This window comes from Stegodyphus dumicola, chromosome 2, assembly GCF_044657685.1.
Source record: "Stegodyphus dumicola isolate Sdum_Otavi_A_Nest chromosome 2, ASM4465768v1".
In the NCBI taxonomy this organism is placed as follows: domain Eukaryota; kingdom Metazoa; phylum Arthropoda; class Arachnida; order Araneae; family Eresidae; genus Stegodyphus; species Stegodyphus dumicola.
This window is the reverse complement of record NC_140769.1, coordinates 9,452,166-9,475,227: the sequence shown is the minus strand read 5'-3', so window position 1 is coordinate 9,475,227 and position 23,062 is coordinate 9,452,166. Positions and strand designations below refer to the sequence as shown.

General features: G+C 33.1%; 1 long non-coding RNA gene across 3 annotated transcripts in view; it reads right to left on the bottom strand.

Moving 5' to 3' along the window:
- Positions 1-23,062, bottom strand: part of LOC118182414 (uncharacterized) — a 522,263-nt gene that overhangs the window by 218,753 nt on the left and 280,448 nt on the right. Inside the window, exon 5 of one of the 3 annotated variants that reach the window (XR_015039385.1) lies at positions 14,470-14,512. The exons of the other annotated variants lie outside the window; for them this stretch is intronic. This is a non-coding gene — a long non-coding RNA (uncharacterized LOC118182414). The remainder of the gene's footprint in view (positions 1-14,469; positions 14,513-23,062) is intronic. 3 annotated transcript variants of the gene reach the window in all.

Genomic DNA, 23,062 nt, shown 5'->3' with positions numbered 1-23,062 from the left:
ACATGCTACGTTCTATAATTACTTATGCCTGCCCTGTCTGGGGGTATGCCAATGATACTGCAATTAAAAGACTGCAAGTACTGCAGAATGTTGTACTAAGACAGGCTATGGATTGTCCGTGGTTTATTAGGAACTCGGCAATCCACAGAGAATTTAAAATACCAGAAATACATATCTACATGACCACCAAAAGATTTTTTAATAAAATGACACTAATTCAAAACCCCACTATCCAGATGTTGACTTATGATTATAATGATGGGGCAAACAGAAAGTGACCGCTTGCGGTACTTAGACATCTACATGAATCAATGTTAACTTCATGTGAAGAAATTTAACTCAAAAACAAAATATATATATATGAAAAAATTATGAAAAAAATGAAAAAAAATGAAAATATGATAACTTTATATATATTATCTTCTTCTATAAATACTTCATATGCCTCAATTCTTATTTATGTATGTTACCGGGAAAAACTGAAACTGGAGAATGTCGACTTTCACCGGAGAATATCAACATTCACCAAATACGTCAGTGAAGGACCGAATATTTCACTACATTCTTGTATATTCGGACTCTCACCGGTGTATGTCGACAATCACAGATATGCTCTGGTGAAAGTCGAAAAGAGAGGTCATAAAGTGCCATAATAGTTTAAGTTGTTGCAATAAATAAGATTTGAATCCCATAATTTAGTAAGTTTTTTATTACTGTTATTTTATTTTCTCATTTAGAACGTACTGTATAATTAAGTAAGTTTTTAACTTCTATTATTTTCCTTTCTCATTTTGAATGTATTGTGTGTTTTAGGTTCTCATGTTCTTAAGTTCTTATTTCAAGTCTCAAGTGCGTTTATTCGCGACTGAATTACGGAAAAGAAAATATAATATTGTTATATGTTCAACATTCACCATTAGTACATGGTGAATGTCGACATTGACCGGTGTAAGTCAGAAATAAGAGTATTTGGAAAATATTTTGGACATACACCAAGAGACTATGTGAATGTTGACATTCACCGGTGAAAGTCGACATTCTCCAGATTTCGGTGTTTCACCGTAACATGTGTACTTCATATCTTGTGTGTATAACCTTGTAGCTGTCACTTTGCTATGCACTATTTGTATACAATTATGTCACTTCATTCGTATCTTGTGTATATATTTCCCAGATCTTGTGTTTTGCTTTGTTTAATGTCGTCAGATAGATTTATTTATGTACTTTTATATGTCACACATTTGACTCTCTCTAAGGCAACTACTGGCATTTCTTTGCTTTGCACGGTACCATAAAATACTTACTTACACCTTTTCTCCGCCTGAATTGGTCGATCGGCTACAGCCGTAGCACGCTGGTCTCTTTCGACTCATCATATCTTTTCGCTATGCATTACCCGTGAGATCATGCCTACCATTGCTTTATCTATGACAATCGTCTGCATCTTTGGTTCTGCATCATGTAGCCAATATTGTAACTGAGACATCCGCTCAAAAAGTATATTTCTACCTAAATTTCCATATCATGCGAAACTGAAATATCATTCTGGCAGGAAATGGAAAAGGGGGAAAATAGAAAAGCTAATTTACTGAACAAAACGGGTTAGTTTAAAATTAAAATAACATTCCTTAGAATTGAATGGCGTTAATTCCATTCCAGTCCTTTTTGACGATTTTAAAATTTTAATATCTTAATTTCGAACTTTTCTTTACTAATTACTTGGACCCATAAAAGAAACCCTGTATTTTTGTAGCGTTGATTTTCGCATTTCTCCGCCCTTTATTCATGGTATAAAACAAACGTGCCTTTTCCTTTCTTTGCAGATTATTTTTGATGGTGATGAAGAAGGTTTGGTTTGGTTAATTGAGATTACGGCAAAGCACACTAGGGCTATCTGCCTATCGTATACACGTTACACATGGGGAAAACCACGAAAACGCCCATGCAGCCAGATATTATATTCGAACTTCGGACCGAACTACCAGTGTTCAGCGACTTTACCACTCGGCCGCTGGTGGGCGCTGATGAAGAAGGACGTGTACACTGCGGAAAGGGGGAAAAGGTACAGTTTTATATCTCTCGTTCTTATGGGCCGATTGACGAAATTCAGATTACGTTTTTCATGTCTCGAAAGCGCGACTTAGGGTATATATTAGATTTATATATATCATTGCTCTAACATAGGTATTTTGACACAAAATGGGACTTTTTCTGAAATGACATACCATTTTTTTCCATATTTCGATTCTACGATTCAAATTATGCCTAATTATTAAATTTTGTAAAATTTGATAAATTTATCTTGGCGTCTTTTTTTTTCAGTATACGCCAAGAATAATTCACTTGGCGAACTTCTTAATATGTGGCAACCCATTTTCCTTTCCCTTCCATTGTGAAGGACCCGGAAAAAAGTTGCGACGTTCCTATCTTTTTACATTGTGCTTGCGCAGAAAAAAAGTCACATCGTTCTCCTTTCAAATAATTTTAACAAAGTCCGTAAACCACATTTGGCGTTATTATCGCTTATAACGAACGAATAGGCCGAATTTCAAAACGCTCCAATATATAAATTCACCTATACCTTCAGAAATTTTGAATAAAAAATTTCTAACCAAATAATGAAAAAAATTAGAAAGATTTTTTAAGCATATCTTTCAAAGTACAGAGCGGGCCCAAGAATTTCATAGTGGTAAGGACAGCAAGGCTACGCCTGTCGTTGGCAGGAACTCTGAGCACCGTACAGATGACAATAAGACTTCACTCAGTTCCGCCCCCAATTTTAATGGAAGGGGTACGGCTCCGAGAGTCTTCCGAGCCTCTTCCTCTACCAACAACCTCTCGAGAGAAGTTTCGGCTCGACATATATTTAGAGTACCCCCATGCCGCAAAGACACTACAGATTAACAAGCATACATGCCTTCTGCTGCCTTCGGTACCACTGTAGGCTCCCCGTAACCGCTGAACCATTTGGGCGGCACATTCTGGATGTCTACCATTTGGAAAATTCTGGTACGGCGAATACTACAGAAACCACACCTTTTCCGGATGCTTCAACACTTAGAGCTAGAAAGAATTTTTTTTGGGGGGGGGAGCATTAGCCCTTTTGGGCTTTGGCCACTACTAAGGCCTAAACAATTGGTGGTAATTGGTGGCAATTTTATTATGGAGGCAGCTAATAGGCGGCCACCGTTACCTATGAAGGGAAAGACAATTTACACTCAAGCCATTCGAACCCAGGTCCTCGAGTACATCTATCAAAGTCACTAACCACTTTCCCATGTGGAGTGCCGTGGGGCAAGAGCTAGAAAGTCATACCAAACGATGCGAATTTTATAACCACATTCCAGAAGCATAACAAAACAACGATTTTACCTCACGCCTAATATTCACTGAGGATAAAATGAGGATTGGGAAATATTTAATAGAAAAACTTTTAATTTTCTAGCTAATTATTTATAGTTCCATAAAAACTTTTAACTTTCTAATCAATAATGTCTAGTTAACTTTCTAGTCCTAGAAAAATTTTTAACCTTCTAGTTAACGATTTCTAGTTCTAGAAAAATTTTTAATTTCTAGTTCTAGAAAATATTTTAACTTTCTGGGTCTAGAAAAAATTTAACTTTCTAGTTCTAGAAAAATTTTTTAATTTCTAGTTAATAATTTCTAGTTAAATTTACAGTTCTAGAAAATATTTTAACTTTCTAGTTCTAGAAAAATGTTTAAATTTCTAGTTGATTTTCTAGTTTTAGAAAAATATTTAAATTTCTAGTTAACTTTCTAGTTCTAGAAAAATTTTAACTTTCTAGTTAACTTCCTAGTTAACTTTATTTAACTCAGAAAATATGAGTATTATATTTGGCAACTTTGTTTCAGTCATGTATAACATATTCGAAGACATTGATAATTATTTCCGTCAAAAATTTAAATTAAGTTTGGTATTTTATTTTAAGTGATAAAATTCTTATTGAGTCTTTAACACAAGGTTTGTCAGAGCAACATCGTATGTTACTATCTGTTCAAAATATGAGCTCGCCTCAAAATTAGATTTCCCAGTGAGAAAGTTATTTCCAACTTCGAACTCTGCTCAATAACCAGAAAGTGCCAGGAATATGCCGAGATTTATCGTTACTACACAGAATCCTCATCCATATTTTTATTATCCAAGATATATAAAACTCCTAGATCATTCTACCTTAGATTTTATTTGTCTTAAAATTCGGCATGGAGAAATGTTCAGCCACCACCACTGAGATATCCAAATTCACAATATCCAACCTTAAATTGTAATTCCTTTCCATCCTATCAAAATCATACTTTATATAAAAAATGACAATTTTTTCAGTTAAATGTTAAGGTAAAGAGTAGTAACTTTCCCGCTATAACAGATAAAGGAAGTCAGGCTAATGTAATCTCTGAAAATACTTTAAAATGTATAGATAACTTTGAAACTCTCGAAAAAGAAACTTCAATGAAGCTATCGTCTTTATCTAGGGGTCTTCCTGTCACTAAATTAATTAAACTGTCATGCGAAATTGAAAGAGTGAGTAATGATGCGATATTTCATGTTGTAAATTCTCATTTTAATTATTTGTTGTTGCCCTCATCTTGCGTTCCTTTGTTTAAACTGCAACCGAATTTTACTAATTATGAAGTGTGTCAATCTAAGAGAAATATAAGCAAAGGATGAATGTCTATATAATACTTTTAAGAGTATTTTCTTACATTTAAGTGAAAATACTGAAAATCAAAAAAGAAAGATTTAATAAATACGAGCAACGAAAAATCAGAACTCCAAATTAAGGGCAATTTTTATTATGTTTGGAGAGAACATTGCAAGAACTATAAAAACTTATATTTTTACAGAAAAAAAAAGTTACAATCCTTCAAAAATCGGACTGAAGATTTAGTTTAGCTATTATATATAATATTTATTTTTGTAATACTACTTCCAAATTACATTTTTATGTGTCATTTTGTACGTTAAGATATAAGAAAGTGTATGAACAAAATATCGGGATTTAGCAAACACCTAAAGGGCAAAAAATGTCACTGAAGATAATTTTCTTCCTCACCGAAAAGCATATATTGTATACACTATTATACAAAATTTATCTTCATTTATCTTCATTCCCCCTAATCTCTATTTGTCCTTTAAAAAGGGGAGTATATAACCTATTTTCTCCTTCCTTTCCGTATGCCTTCGTAGTGTAATTGGAAGCACACTCGGCGCGTATTCGAGTAGTACGAGTCCCAGCGGGAGCATAGCTTATTTTTTATGTCTCCTGCTTTAAAATAACCTAATGACTCTACAGTGACGCCCGAATAAAAACGTGATGGACGATGATTCTCCACCACCAGGATTTGGCGATTGGGTACCATAAAACCGAGTCGCCCTTTAAAAGGGGAAGTATATAAGGTATTTTCCACCTCCTTCCAGCATGCCTTCGTGGTGTAACGGTAGCACACTCGGCGCGTATTCGAGAAGTCCAGACACGGGTGATGGCGAGGGCATTGCGCATTTTGCTTCCCTCCTGCTTCTGCTCCATCACCTGCTTCAAAATGACCTAATTACACAGTAATTGATTTTATTTTCAAAGTTTGATCCTTGATATTGCAAATAAGTATTTTAGTTTAATTTATCTTTATATTCTTTCTTCATTGAAAAACATAGTGGCATATAATGAGGTGTTTAGATAATTTTCGAAAATTTCCCTTAAAAAAAGGATATGTTTCGGAATACATATTCCTGGCAACAGCTTATTATTTGAAATGAGAAATATCGTCTGCTATTTTTAAATCGATTCTTCTTTCAAAATGTCGGATAGAAATAAGCTGCGGATAAAAGCATCTGTTTTCGCACTCTCCGAAGATTAATATTCCTATTACTTAGTTCGGAAACATTGTGAAATGCACGGTATTAAAAATTTCGAAGTGAAAAATAAGCAGCATTATTAATCGGAAAGGGAAAAAATGTAAATCAGTAATTCTGATGGGAAGAACATTCCAAATACATCTGCAGTAACAATAAATAAAATCATAAACCTAGATTTACAGCTTTAAAAAGCTAAAAAACACAGTGTTCAACAGCATTTGACGAGGCGTGTGGCTCAAAACAGAACAATTTGCAAAACCCTGTATGACAAAAAAAAAAAAAAAAAAAAAAAAAATAGCACGAGATCAATGGAAATATACTGTGACCGTTGATGAAGCACTGATTTGCTTAAATGACCGATTCAGATGATTTTAAAGCAACAAATTTGCATTTTTCATAACACGTTCAACGATAAAAACAGTTGACATTATAAATTATGGTTTATACAGAGGATGCTTACAAATTCTTAGAAAGCTTAAAAATTCGATAAAGCTTTGGTTTGGTTTATTTGATTACGGCAAAGCAAACAAAGGCTAACCACTTACAGAGAGGGATACCTTCGTGGAGGACTTTCTAAGGGAAAGTAGCTCGTATACAGGTTACACAGGTAAAGGTAAAGGTAAAAGTATGGGGGACACCAGCAATGTACCATGGGTCAACTGGTAATGCCTTCCCATACTAACTCTTTGAAAAAAAAAAAAAAAGGGGAGGAATTGCAAGTTTTATAAGAATTTGCATAGACTGAAGCTTTTCAAAAGGTCTAGAGTTTGCCTCTTATGATACATCGTGCAATCCCACAGTACGCCACGTTACACATTAGGAAAACCACAAACGTGCCCATGCAGCCAACTCTTTCGCCGGGAACCGAATTACCAGTGTTCAGCGGCTTTTACCGCTCGGCCGCGGGTGAGCAACCAAAAGGTTTGGCATACAAATTTCTGGCTAAGCTCATTTTTAATATGAGAAATACTGTCTGCTATTTTTAAATATATTATTCTTTCAAGACGTCGCATGCGAACGAGCTGCGGATTCATGATGTAACGGTAGATGTAACGGTAGCTGTAACGGATTCAAGGACATGTTTTTGCTCTTGCCGAAGATAAATATCCCTATTTCATATTTAAAAAATGTTGCGAAATGCATTAAAATTTTTAAGTGCAAAATACGCAAAATTATTAATCGGATAGGGAAAAATCATCATTCATTACTTCTACTTGGAAAGAAGATACCAAACGAATACTCGAAAAAGGTTCGTACTTGTTTCTGACGTTTTTAAAGTTAAATTATTGTTAACAACAAAAAATCCGCCGACGCAGAAATCAACTGCAAATTGTACAAATACATCCGTAGCAACGAAAAGTAGAATAATAAATAGAGACTTACAACTTACGAAGAGGAAAAAATGTAGAAACCCAGTTCCGTCACTGAAAAGAAAGTTTCGGTAAGGGGCTTATGATGTATCTTACAATGGAAAATTACAAATACTAAGAATGGAAACATCATTAAAACTCAGTTTACTATCAAGAGAAAGTTTTACATCCGATATTTACAGAAATTCCATTTCTTCATCCCAGTGACTTTCAAAGAGTGAAACTGATCAAGACAAAGGAACATAAAGTACCACTGCTTTCCTTGAAAAGAGAAGCCTGATATGAGTTTAGTTTAATTTAGTTTACGAGTACGCTGCAACCCTCCTAGCCGATAATAATCGGCCTCGTGGTTAACGCAACACACCCGACGCAGACAAACAAAAATACAGTTAAAAGATAAAAACAGAAGATTAAAATACAGATTAAACAGATTAACACAGATTGGGTATTTTTAAAAATACACTCACACAAAACAAAATAAGGAAAATCATAAGCATAATCGGTTAGAAAACAAAAAATAGTAAGACGACACATAACTCACTCACCCAACACATAAACTCGTAAACAAAAGGAAAACTAAAATATTTAATGTCCTATTCCTCATACTCTCGGTCAGTTTACATTCTTCCATAAAATGAGCTGCATTTCCGTACTTCCCACAAGCCAAGCATGGATCATTGCCCTGGAGATAAAAACTTTTAAATAGGCCGGGAATCTACCATGATCCGTGATAACTTAAATAGTATCTATATTATTAAATAGATTCATTTTTCTTTTTATGGTCAATATTTTCAAGTAACCCTTATTTTATTTGAACCATTCCCTTCCCGATCCCATTTCTCAATTATACTTGCTTTCATTTTTCTCAAAGTAATTCTTTGGAATTATTAATATCATCACCTCTCCCAGGGCTGCCTCTTTAGCTAGCATATCCGTCCTTTCATTCCCGGTAACACCAATATGTGCCTTGGCCCAATGAGAACATATACAATTTTTCTCTCGTAATTTGTTATAAATGTTTTTTATATCCAAAAGAAGTCTATTGCTTGGTTCCAGCCTGATATGGGTATTGCATATATACCTTGTCACAGTATTACTACAAAATCCCCTGATATTTCATCTATGGATTTTTGAAAGGTCGTTCTATCAGATAACTACAGACTTATGGTCCAGAAAAAAAGCTAACAGATCAAGAATTTTAAAAGCTAACCTTTTCCCTTTAAAGATTAATGAAACGCCCCCTAAATCCTTCTAAATGTGTCTAAACACACTCTGTATAATGCAAAGATCTGAAGACAAGTGGGAGTTTCTTTTTTCTGCTTTTGTAATTTATACAACAGTCGGAAACAAAGAAACATGACGCTGTTGTTACTATATCAACAGATGATGCCTTAGATAAAAGGAGGAAGAAAAAAATATTTTTGGAGCTCACATGTTATTTCTGCATATAATATAAAAGATTTCAGTACTAACATCAAAAGCGTGAATTAAATTTTTAATCAAAAAATCCTTTCGAAACTATTTTGTACTTCCTCCTTCATTTTGTTTTCGCCTCTTCGTTCGATTTCTTTGTGAAGACATATCGAATAGAAATTTGGTTTATTTGTAAAAAGGAAAAAAAAAAGTTTGCGTAGGAATAAAAAGAATATTAAATAAGCACTCAAGAAGCCGCTCTTCGATTGCAAAAGATAAACTCTTTGTACCGAGATTTTTCTCAAAATATTCGATCGAGTTGTCTTTATTTATTAAGTCTCTTTTCTTAATTACTTTCATCTTTTCCTTTAATTTGTGTTTAATACTTTCCAGTTTTATTTTGTTCTGGTTCTATTTTTGATTTGTTCTGTTTCGACTGCCATTTGCCTTTAATTATTTAGTCCTGTGTTATTTTAATTCTATCTCGTGTACCTGTTTCGCCTTACTTTGACTAACGACTTCGACTTTTATCTTAATTTAATCATTTACATTTGCGCTTTCCAGTTATTCTTTTGACTATATTTTCCTTTGATTTATTGCTTTCATTTCCTCCGTTAGTTAGTCACGAAAAAATATAGTTAGATTTAATTTAACTATGCAAAGGCTCTTATTTTATTTCAACGATTAGGAATTTTTTCTTTCCATTTCTTATTTAAGTTTTTGTTTCACCTTGCACGAAGAATTGTATATTATTAATTTTGTTATAAAACATCATTTCATATATTTATTTGAGCTGGAATCATTCTAATCTACATTATTAAAATGTGTTCGCGTCTGTCTGTTTATTTGTTTGCTTGCTTGTGGCATTAACTCCTCCGGAACGGCGGGGAGTTGCTTCGAGAGAGGTACTCCTGGATACCAAAAATTCGTAGGAAGCCATTTCGACCATTCTCGTCTTCGTACGACTTAAATTAGCCGAGATATTAATTAAAAACTCGACCAAACACTAATTTTCGCCCTCATTTTTGCCAGTGGCAAGAGTTTTGCGCATTAGAGATAAAAATTTGCTTTCTTTCGAAAAGTGTTGCCACTGCTAGCTTTTAAATCGTAAACTTTGTTAATAAAAAATTTGTGGTAAGTTTTATAAAATACGAAGTAAAATTAACATTTACAAACGTTAAATATATTTATTATACAGGGTGATTCAGAATTCATCGTCAATATTTGGTGGGGAGGTAGGGAATAAGAAAAGAAGGCGATTTCACATAAGAAAGCATGGGCGCAGACGAACGCATGGCGGTGTAAAGGGCGCTGTGTGTACACAACTCCCATAACATAAGCTTAGCTGTTTGACTCGTGCAGTCAGTTGTTATTCTACTAGGTGACTTTGCAGAAGTAACATGAACCGATATACGCGGAATGAACTTGTAGATATGCAAGTAACTTATGGTGCAGCAGGAGGAAAATGTCTTCGAGCCAGGATAAAGCACGCTTCCCCAACAGCAGTGTGCCACAGCATCAAATGCTTTCACATATTCATCGACAACTGTGTGAAACAGGATTGATTGCTGCTAGTAACAGCAACAGGATTGATTGCTGCTACTGGCAGTAAACGACCATCCCAAGAGTGTTATATTTTGTCAGTGGTTCATGCAGAGAACAGCCATTGATTCCAATTTCCCAACGTTTGTTCTTTTCACTGATGAAGCGTTTTTTTACTCGAGAGGGTGTCTTCAACACACACAGTTTGCATATGTGGACTCATCAGAGCCCACACGGTACAAGATCTGGAACTGCGCAACAACGTTTTGCTGTCAATGTGCGGACTGGGATTGTCGGTGACTGTTTGTTGAGCCCGTATATACGAGTACTACCGTAACGTTTGGACGTTTCTTTTGAAGATGAAAGTACCTGACATTTCTTCATACGGTGTTACCGGATCTTCTGAACGAGGTTCCTGATGGTATTATCCGGCGAAGGTGGTTCCAGCATGACGGCTCTCCTGCACATTTCGCAAATGCTGTGCGTGCTTACTTAAGCAGAAAGTTTGGAGGTTAATGGATTGGTCGTGGCGAACCGGTTTCTTGGCCATCACATTCACGGGATTTATGTCCAATCGATTTCTTTGTATGGGATGCTATGAAAAACATGGTGTACGAGACCCCTGTTGATAGTGCTATGGCCCTTGTAGCACGCATATCAGTTGCTGCTGCAAACATCCGAGAAATGACAGACATATTCCAGTAGGGCCGGTTTTCCATGCGACGCCGTTGTGGGTCATGCTTTCTAACACATGGTCAGCAGTTCGAGCACCTATTGTAAGTCTGTAAAACCGATGCAAAGAAATGTTACATGTAAGATAATGAATGATTTTTTTTTCTTACTACTTCTTTCTTACGTGTTCTTTCCATCACTGAACTGGGGTCATTTTGCCCTACTACATGGCATATGCGCCCATGCATTCCTATGTGAAATCTCCTTCTTTTCCTATTCCCTACCTCCCCACCAAATATTGATGATGAATTTTGAATCACTCTGTATAAGGTCATGTTCTAACGTTGACGAAAGCACGCGATTGCACGTGATGTCATTGTATGTCGAACGGTTTTCGTTAATATCAGCAATTTAAACAACTAAGTGTTGTTGGCAAATTTTTGTTTCATTTGAGGTAACTGAAGCGGTTTGTTATTCACACGTTAATTCTTATATTAGTTTGAAAAAAATGCAGTTATATTTCATTAAATTTAAATCATGGCGTCATACGTATACGTATTCACTTAAAGTGTCTAAAAGTTTTGTTTCATGGTTCAGCAAAAAAGAAAGTATTTACGAATTGGTTGTTGCTTGGAATTAACTGACTTCATTGGTATTGAAATGTTTTTATACACTTTCTTTTCAGGTGTATATAGAACTCATAAACTTTGATCGCAGCTAGTAACTTTGTATATGTATATTAAATTAATAGTTCATTTTATCTTCAGTTTCTCAGTATATAGAACATATAAATATTACTTTGAACTTAGCCCGCTCATCTGGCGGCTTAAAACATCATTTCACATTTTTATTTGAGCTGGCACAATGTCGCCTCTTTCAAACGAGTCTCGTGTCTACGTCCAGTATTCTGATGGCCGAGGTGCCAGCACGTCGCCTGCTTGTATTCAATATCGGCATAGGGCCCTGCACTTGGTGTGATGGTTTGGGCACTTATTGGGTACGCGACACACACATCTCTACTTCGGATCGACGGTAATTTGAACGCAACGCAGATGGGCACATTTCTCAGATCTTACGTTTTGTGGGTTGTGCCCTATCTTCGAGGCGCCGCCCAAACGCCATGTTCCAACAAGGTAGTGCAAGACCAAATGTTGCACGTCGTGTTCTGATCTTCCTCGACACACGGGGTACTCGACTGCTGACCTGGCCTGCACAATCTCCAGATCTGTCACCCATTGAAAACATCTGGTCATGGGCTGCTGAGAGACTGTCCCGCCACCCCTCTCCAGCTAATACGGTTGATGAAGTGTGGCATAGATTTGAAGCAGCATAGAATGAGTTGCCTATTTTTGTCATCCAAGCCCAGTTTGACTCCAGGCCTGATGAGGTAAGGGCCGTTTTAGCAGCCAGGGGTGGCAGCTGTTTCTACTAATTTCTCACCCCTTGTAAACCTCCAAAATGTTTACAAATTTAATCATTTTGTCTTCATGCCATTCTGTTTACGTACAATGAATATACTTTTTGTATTGGCTTTCCTTCACGGTGTTGCAATTTTAATGGCCAGCAGTGTATTTCTATACGATTAATGTTATAGCTCATATCTTCTTGGCTAGTGCGACACTAGTAGAAGTAACTATAACAGATTGCAGATACGTATATGAAACTGCGTAGATGGAAGGATTACATTTGCAGAAGTCAGATGTAACCGTAGATTCACATGAATTTATTATTAGATAATACAGTTTCTTAGACGCATTGTTTGATTCACATCATTATCGGCGCAATATGCATCTCGTTTGATTGATTTAATATGCATCTGTAGCTTGCTTTCATATATTTAATTACACACACACACACATACATATATATATACAGAGAGAGAGACAAGATATAAAGTATGAAAAAATATGAAAGAAAATTATTAACTTTAAATTGGCAACAGTCCTTTTTATTGCCCATTTTAATCTGTTGGAGAATGCACAGCGCACACATAAAGATGACGTGTGATTGAGAAGAATAAATATAAATAAATTGTTTTTGTTATGGGCTTCACGTTTGTCAAAGTTCTTTCCCTCCGTTATGTTATGTCATGTGTCCACGCAGCTCTATCATTTCTCTATACGCAATAATGAATCATCAAGTATTTGCAGAATTATTTTACTGCATAGTTAATTGAGATCCATAAAGAATAAAAACCAGGAATCGTAACGGAAAATAACAATAACCAATTTATTTATCGAAACTTAATTTTTCTTTACACATCCTGTATCACACGTCATCTTGGGTGCGAAATATACATGACAGTTTCGTGTATCTTAATGTCTTGAAACAATAAATAAGGCAGCGAGAAACCCACATTGCCAGCAGCAAGGGAAGGGGGGAAAAATGGATGTGCAATAGTATGTGCAGTGGTATTTATAGCAAAAAGTTCTTTTAATCTGGTTCTCTGAGAATTGCCACATTGCAGTAAGATTACTTGAAGGGGTTAATTTTGAATGAAGCGTTTTATAAAAAAATATTATAAACTATTTAGAACAGAAAGGGATTCAAAATAAGATGAGGAATTGAAAGGACAGAGTAAATTTAGTAATTTTGAACTTCATATTGCTTTTATTTTATACATATATATACTCGAGAGTGGCCTCAAAGGCCCTTTCAAACTTTAAAATATGAACCTTTTCAGAATGTATATAAATTTAGAAATTAAATATATCGAAAACTGCATCAATAAATAGAATGTTTCAGCAACTTAAAAGCAAAAGCTACCGACAACGCAGTTTAAATAATAACGGATCACGACTTAACGGTAACCGGTTTTCAGATATGCAGGAAATTTTGAAAGATTATTGAAATAAAGTTAAACCGAAAGAGACAATGAAGACCGAAATGACCTTCAGCCCTCAAAAGCCTTCTTGTTGAAGGTCACCAGTTAACTATGGCGAATAAATCATTAAGAAACGGGTTTATTGCTTTTAAATTGCCCAATTTACACTGCAATGATATAAAAATTAAATCTGAAAAACAAATTAAAGATCTTATGCTCAGTTAACATGTACATGTGAGAGTAAGAATATATTAAACATTTTATGTTCGCGCAGTCGCACATATGTTAATGGCACAGTTTCAGCTACTTTGCTTAAAGCACAAGCTAAAAGAATTTTTGAAAGACTCTAATAAGGACATCTAACTTAAACCGAATGTAACTGGTGACCATCAAAGCCGCTGGTTACTAATGACCTATAGGCAGGTCAACGCAGTGGGCCGATGGAGTAAATTAAATAATTAAAATGAACTCAAATTTAAGACTTATAAAGTCATGATCATAACTATGACCAATTTGTGGACTAGTGCAATATTTCAACACTTACTTCGGTGAACTGATGATAAATGCTTAGGGGCGCTCCGTAACCTACCTAGCATAATACTCTAAAAATTTGGGAAGTTCGGCTATGAACTTTACGGAGCACAAAACCATTGTATTTTGCAAGACATTGTTTGGATTATTGACATCTTGATGAAACTGTTCTAGAACTTAAGTTGTGTTTAAATTAAATTTGTTTTAGAAAAATTGTTTTAAATGAATTCTGTATTATAACATACCTCGTTTATTCCTTTTCTATCTTCTGAGAAAACGAGGAGCGGTCTGTAAACAAAAACAAAAACAAAAACAAAACAAAACAAAAAAAATATATTACCAGACTTAATAAATAGTATTAAAAATAATAAATATTTTATACAAACATAATAAAACATAATAAATTATGAACTACAACTATAATAAATTACTTAATTATTAATATATCATATAATTCTTTTATATTCTTGAAACTCGGCTTAATTTTTTTAAAGTTTACTCGTTGCATCATTTTCGGATAAATTAAAATTTTTTATGAATTCTTTTCCAATTCTTCGTTTTTTTTTTTTTCTATTTTATTTCCTTCTCTTCTAATAATTTACTCGTTATTGTTATCATACAGTTCAATTAATTAACCAAAAGAGGCAATTTGTCCAGAAATTTCGTTTTGGCATTTTGCATCGTCCACCATAAAACGGCGTTTCACTTTTCAAATTATTGCCGCCAAATATTAGAACCCTGCATTATATTTAAAGAAATTAAATAATGAAGTATCTACATGAATGTATGCATGTTTCTCGCATTTTAAAAAAAACATCGGTACCTAGAGACATCAAATTTTGAATAACGTAGCCTCCATTCGAATATGGGCATCTGTAAGCCCAAATTTGGAATTTATTTTATTATCTAGTTCATATTTTGTAAAACTTTTTTTTTGATTTGTAAAACGAATTTTTGATTAAATATCTCAACGATTTCAAAGAGAGCAGTCGCAACACTGTATAAAAAATAAAAATAAAAATGTCTGAAAGCCTTCAGATTTTACAATACGCCCAAGAGGGCATTTTTTAACGTTTTGTGGGTTACTTTTATTTTTTAAATATCATGTTCTTCGCACTTAAACCATAAAATTCAGTTCAACAGCAATATCGCAAAATAATTTTAAAATGGGAATACCTTTAGAATTTCCGATACACACGCGCGCTGGAAATAAAAAAATTATTTTTTCGTACAGTGTTGCCATGGCGCGCTTTGAAATCATGGAGTTTATTAATCAAAAATTCGTTAAAATGTTACAAAATATGAAAGAGATAATAAAACAAGTTCCAAATTCCAAATTTGGGCTTCCAGAATGCGAGAAACATACATACATTTATGCAGATTCTTCATTACTTAATTTCTTTAAATACAATACAGGGCTTTAATATTTCGTGGCAACAGTTTGAAAAGTGAACTGACATTTAAAGCTTTCAACGAAAAATGCTAAAGCGAAATGAATAGCTCCCCAACAAAGTTATCGTGTACAAACAAAGCACGCGAGATTGCGTATGGGAAATCCTAAATATATGCTCTTTTTAAATATTTTGTGATATTGCTCTTGAATTGAACTTTATGGTTTAAGTGAGAAGAACATGGTATTTAATAATTATAATATCAAACCTGAAAGCTTATATAATCTGAAGAAGTAGTAAATAGAAGAAGTGAAGAAGAATTTTTTTTTTTCCATTGGCGGGCACTTAGAAAACTTAGGATTGGCCTGTACTAAGGCTAGAAGTGGCCATTTTATTGTGGAAGCACCTAATTGGTGGCCATCATTACCTCCTATGAAAGGACGGACAATTACAGACATGCTTTCACCAGGATTCGAATCTGGACCCTTCGGTTTCAAACGTATTTCTTACTATTTTTTATGTATTCGAGCAGACTTATAGTAAATAGTAATTGTATAATATAACATTTGCTATGGATGTTAAAACTAAATATTTTTCCTTATGAATATTACAATAACAAATAAAAAGAAAATAAATGTTAGACCACTTAAAAAAACACACAATAAAATTGTTTTTGCATTGTAATATGATAGTATAGTATATTTATATGATAGTGTTAAAAAGCCCTCTGTTTTCATATTTAAAAATCTTTATATCTCTTTCCTCTTTGTAAAATTTTTCGCAATTATATTCGCATTAATGTTCTTCTGTTTTTCTAAATTTTCTGATCCATACACATATGCATATATTTAGAAATCATAAACCAGTGTAAAATTATTGTTTTAAGCTTAAATTGAGAATATTTTTCAAATATAACATTTATAAGCTAAATGAAGTTATAATTTTGATATATTTAAAATTTTTACTGCAGATATAACCTCTGCAAGTTTATCGAAAATAAAATAAATCATATAAATCATCGAAAATGAATCATATAAAAGGTTAAATATTCGTATATTTAAAAATTTATTTTACAATTTTTTTTTTTTTTTTTTTTTTTTTTTTTTTTTTGCTTACAATCATTGTTATACAATGTTTCAGATTCTTTATTTTCTAAAATAGATAAATCAAGCGATATTAAAAAAATATTATGTAAATATAGTTTTTAGTTTTACATTTTAAATAAATCTACAGATTTAAAATTATTATCGCATATCATTAGGTTAAATAAATAAGGTCATAGAAAACAAATTAGAACAAATTCTAATAATTTATTTAAGTGAGTCTTCTCGCTTGACATTGGCAGCAGATTTTACTGGCAAGTGGTTCCACAAGATGCCAGATGAAGTTTTAAAGCTATCGTTTTTTTTTTTTTTTTTTTTTTTACTTCCTTGTACGAAGCAAAGGAAAACAAATAATCGCAAAAAAATTCGGATATTATCTCGCATGACTCGAAACGAGTAGCCGTAGAATGTTATTTTGTATATGAAACAGCTATAACACCTCCTTTTTCCGTTGCAATCGACGGCACCAAACGTATATATATACGTATATTCTCACCCTGTTATCTGGCTCGGTGAGCTCAGAAATTTTATTCTTACATGTTCGTAAACTGCACATTTTTTGCTTTAAAAGTGTTTGGATTATGTTGTTCTTATGTTCCGGTTAACGTTTTTATGCGTTTAGTTACTACGCATGCAATAGTTGTAGAATTATCAACAATTTAAAAATTCAAGTGGCGCTAGGCCTAACGAGGCCGCCATTTTTTACATTTGCAAGTTTTAGTAGAATAGGGAATTAAATCATTTGGTGCCCAATTTCAGTGTCTTTTTGTAAAGTGGGACCAAAAGTTAAGTTTCAATTCTGCGCACCGAAAATTCGGTCTTCTTGTTCGTTGGCCGAATGGCTCGTTTTGGCGTACACAATTGAATTTTAACTGCAATAATAGCTTTTTAACTTAATTTATGTTTTATGTTGTAAGGATCCTAAGTTTTACTAACGTTTATTTTTATTTTAAAATTGTAAAACACTTCTTATTTTCTACTTCCGGCCAGAATTAAATGCTTGAACTTGTTTATGCAAATTGTCTTGCTAACGCCCAAGTATTTAAGTTGTGGCTTTTTGCCAAGCGTTAGAGAGAGAAGGAGATTTAGAAAGCAAGCCGCTTGCCAATGCAGTTTTACGAGTTTTCACTCGGTTGCTTTACTTTAGGGTTTAGTATACCCTTCCTGCTTGTGTCGTCTATTTCACACAACCTGGAACAGAGCTTTAGTAAGTTCCCTGTTCTTATTCAGGATACAGTATGTTCCCGAAGTAAGTGAAAATACAAACATCTCCTGACAATGTTTTTTTGTATTTTACAGTTTTAAATGAAGATATTTTGAATTTTTATGTATTCTTGTATATCTAAAAAATATCTCTAATGAGACTGGAGGAAATAAGTTGGAATGAAGTACAGCAAAAAATGAGTATAATTTAATTGGTCGTGCAAAGAAGTGATGTGGTATCCACATCAGATATTTTATTATATTTTAAAGTTCTTTTGTCTTCGAGAGGCGTCAAAAATTTCCAGTTATCCTACATACGTACCGACAACAATAATTGAATTTTCATTTCTGCCATTTCGGTTTCAGCCCCCCCCCCCGAAAAAAAAAAAAAAAAACAGCAGCAAATGGTCCTATAAAATGTCGATACAGCTTTTCTTTCAATTTAGCTCACACTTTCTATAACCGCAAGAAAAATGGTAGAAATATGTGCAGAGCAAAAGTGGTAGAAAAAGATATCGAGCTCACTACAACAATAAATTCTTCGAATAAAATAATTCTTTCAGACGACAACAAAGGTCAAGAATCTCTTTGGCGCCGCAGTTATTAGGAACCGCTGGTTACGCTGACCCTCGCCAGCAACCCAATAATTATACCCTAGTAAGCTGGAACGGGTTTGGGTTACTAATTACAAAGCATGGGGTCTCTAGTTTTAAGCATGTCGTTACAAGAGCAATTCCCCCCCCCCATATCAAAATACCGTTACTGCGCACTAGTAAGATAGTCCATTAATGAGAAAGTTTTTCAGAAATTTCGTTTTTAAACTTCAAAGGTGGAACTCACGTATGAACTAACGTGCAACTAGCGGAAGTACTCGATGCCAGTTATGTTAGATTGAGAGTAATATATTTAAACCAGCGGTTCTTAACCTTTCGACTAACGTGTAACATCTAAAAAAATTGAAAAATTTTTGTACCATCAGTACCTTTTACAATCATTATTTTTTGATTTCTCAATAGCTGCTCAATAGCCTCAATTGCTGCGTGAGTACGGGTTCGTTATGAATTGAATGCATAAGTCAGATGAAAAATGAACAAAAATTTATTATTATCACAAAACGCTTAAATTTCCTTAGATATTCGTACAGTAATACAATATCGGCTAAAATTCCATAAGCGGGGTAAGTTGGCGCCAAACTATTTTGGCCTTCAAAATTTGGCGAATATTTTAGGCGCACTAAATGAGAGCACTAAATTGTGATTTTTAAACGTAAACAGAATAGTAACTTTTAAGTTTTGCAGTAGTGAAACGCCGTTATTTTACGTAAACAGAATCGTAAAATGAGTTGATAAAATACTAGATGAGTAAAACAAAGTCCAACAGCTTTGCAAATAAAAGCATAGTCCTAAATATATATGTAATTCATCATAAAATAGTATAATGAACAATTCTTGTAAATAATTATTGAGTAAATAAATGGGTGCTACTTTGGTAGACGGTTGTACGGATTTTGACGATTTTTTGGCGATTTTCCTTTGGCGAGTAATACAACTTATGGTAAACCCATTGCTGGATAAGTTATTTATGGTAACCGATACTTTGTTGTCATCTTATTTAAAAAATAGTGCGTTTTATTGTGCATAAATTCCGTGTTTAGAATATTATTTATGGCTTTTAAATATTAAAAATCAATTTAATTTTGCATTTTTATTTGAAATAAAAATTTTATTGTTTATCATATTTTATGAAATTTTATGTTGTGGATGATGTAATCAATGACATCACCTTACTTTAAAAGTAATTCGTTTTAATATGTATAAATTTAATCTAATGTTTTAAACATTATTTATGGCTCTTAAATATTAAAATACAATTTAATTTTGCATTTTTTTAAAAATGATTTTATTATGTATGAATTTTTAAATAATTTTAATTCTAGCCGTGATGTAATCAGCTCCCTGATTGGTTACTGACAATTTGTGCATTTCCGCGCCGTTTTAAAATTTAATTTATATCTTCGAATTCCTTCAAAGATGTCTTCAAAGATGTTATCTAAATTATAATTCTGATTTTTTATTGTGGTACTTATCAATAGACAACAGGTTAAACACTCAAAAAAATGTAAGTACATATTTTTCTTTTATTTTATAATTGTATACTTCAATTTTTGTTAAAAAAATTAATACACTATTTTCAGAAATTGCTGAGATATTTATTGTCCATATGTTTTAATGTTAATTATATTCTATATAACGTATTTTAAAGTATTTGAATTTAATAATATTCTAATTCTTTTAAATGTTGGTATAATGATTTTTAATTCGATATTCAATTTCAGTAATATTTTAATTTAATTAAACGTTGGCAAAATGTTTTTATAGCGGTGTTTTTATTCTCTTCTTTGCTATATGAAAGTAATAATAACCTTACTTTAGTATTTTATACTCATAGTAAATGTATTTATTTACACTTGCCTGCCATCTTAAAAAATGACATTTTCAACAAAAAATTAATCCATTACTTTTAACTATATTTATTTATTTATTTTTTAAGTTTCGAATACTTTACTATGCGTAAAAACAGCGTTTTTCAAGATGACTGACGTTTGTAAAAATCGCGCCAACAATTCGACCTACGTAAATCGCCAAAAATCCGTGCAACCGTCTACCAAAGTAGCACCAATAAATGTATAAACTTATCAGATCAGAGCACTGCGACGTCAGTTCAGCAAATTATGCGTATTCAGCATCATAAACTAACTAAAATATTCAAGTTACTATCGTCGTGAATTCAACACACTAAACAACTTTCGTTCAAAGCTTTAAATATTCCACATCTTTCGATTGCCACATGCAAGAAACAAAACTAAAAAAAATTAACTAAATAAAATTTAATGAAAATATTCATAAATTATAAACTTCATGTCATATGAAATCCAACATTCTCCCACCAACAACAGCTTAATCTTCTGCAAATATTTATATAAATATAATATTAAACATATATATAATAATAATATTAAACAGTAAAACTTTTAAAAAAACAAACACAGTATTTCAAAATTAAATTTAAAAAAAAAATCTGGCTACACTAAATTTGCGCTCTTACAGTTACCGAAATAAAGCTCTAGTTTTGCCACAAGAAAACACACAGCCGGAAACCACAACCAAATTAAAATCGCGCCAAATAAAAAACTCTCGCCTAGCTTGACGCTCAGCCCGATTATGGAATTTTAACCACAATATCTCACAGTAGTTATCTCTTGTCTACTCAAAGGTTCAACAGAACTTAATTCAAAACAGCTTGAGAAAGCTAATCCGCGAATTCGCTACAGTCAACAAGAGAAGTTTCCTAAACAAACTCTTAAAACAACTAACTAACTGGAATTGAGAGGTTTTCCCCCTTTTTATAAGCTTTTTAAATCACGCGCGAGATTGTTGTAGAAATTTCTCGAAATCAAAAAAGAAATAATTATTTATTAAATGTTAAATGCACGTGCTCTTGTATTTTTAATTTTTCCAGCTTAGCTTTCTTTTAATATTCGTTACGCGCTGCACTGCACGGGGAATAAAACAGTTTTATTTATAATTCTACTAATATTAACTATTTAACTACTAAATTCGTAACAATATTAAAAAAATATTTTGCAAGTTTGCACAACCTATTGGCTATTCGTATTAAATGTGCACACATAAAAAAATGTTAGATTAAAAATTGGTTACCCTTTTATTTATCAAAATTTAAGTTACAATACTTTAATTATAAATTTAGCGTGAAATTTGGACCTGTTTCAAAGATATCAATTTCTTTGTCTGGTCTCACTTCATTTAGTTTTAACCATAAGTTAGGATCTACTTTTAATTTTGTTCTGTATTTATTTTTCAAATATAACATGGAAGAATATCCTTATTCGCACAAATACGTTGTGCAAAATAAAAGAGTGCAAAAAGGAAATAAAAATTTAATAGTTTTATTTGAAATGCTTTTTTTCGGCCAAAAGTTAACGAGTGGGCTATTTTTGAATCTTCAGTTAGAGTTCGATCACAGGGGAAATTTCTATCAGTTGTTCTTTTTCTTTACGAGCTTTTTGATTTAATACTTAAAGCTACTTTTTTTTTGTACCAATTATATTTCTCTTGCGTACCACCGGTTTAGAATCGCTGATCTAAACAACAGAGAGAATGATACCACTTTAATCTTTCTCAAAAAATGATGCAAAAAATACGATTCATACATAGTTATACATTTTTCAGTCTGATGCGATATAGAGCCCTCATGAAAAATTTCGATAGAAAAATAAACTATTCTATATCATCATATCAGCAACAACGGCACGGAGTTTTTTAGTAATTTTCGTCTTTCTAAACAAATGATCGTAAAAGCTCCAGTTCCATCCAATATTTCACCTATATTCAATTTTAGTCGATTAAATGTTGTCAAAAATTCATCATAATTGATCAGAAATCAACAAGGCGAACAAACAAACACACACACACACACACAGACATCTATAGATTTTGCAAAACTTACAGATTTTTTATTAACAAACTCTATGATGTGAAAGCGAGCAGTAGCAACACTTTTCGAAATAACGCATTTTTATTTACAATGCGCGAGACTGTTGCCACTCGGAAAAATGAGTGAGAAAATGAGTGTTTTCAGAATTTTTAATTAATATTTCGGCTGATGAAAGTCGCACGGTAATGGGAACAGTCGAAATGGCTTTCCACGAATTTTTGGAATCGCGAATAATGTATTTAATGTTTGGAAATGCTATCCTTATTTCATTGTAAAACTTCGAAATTTTTTATTACCAAACTCTAAGATTTGAAAGCGAGCAGTGGCAACACTTTTCGAAATAAAGCAGATTTTTATCTCCAGCGTGCGAGACCGTTGCCACTCGGAAAAAATAACGGCGAAAATTCGCTTTTTCCGAGTTTTTAATTAATATCTCTTTAGCAATGTTTTTTAAAAAAAAGTCGACGTCGGCCTTTCCCAGGGTTCAGAAAAGAATCGTAGAAAGTTTGGTGACGATAGCCATTATGGCTGAGTTAATCGCGAACAAACACACAGACATTCTTCTTTATATATATATATATAGATATAGATATAGATAATAAAGTAAAAAAGCATATGAGATCAGT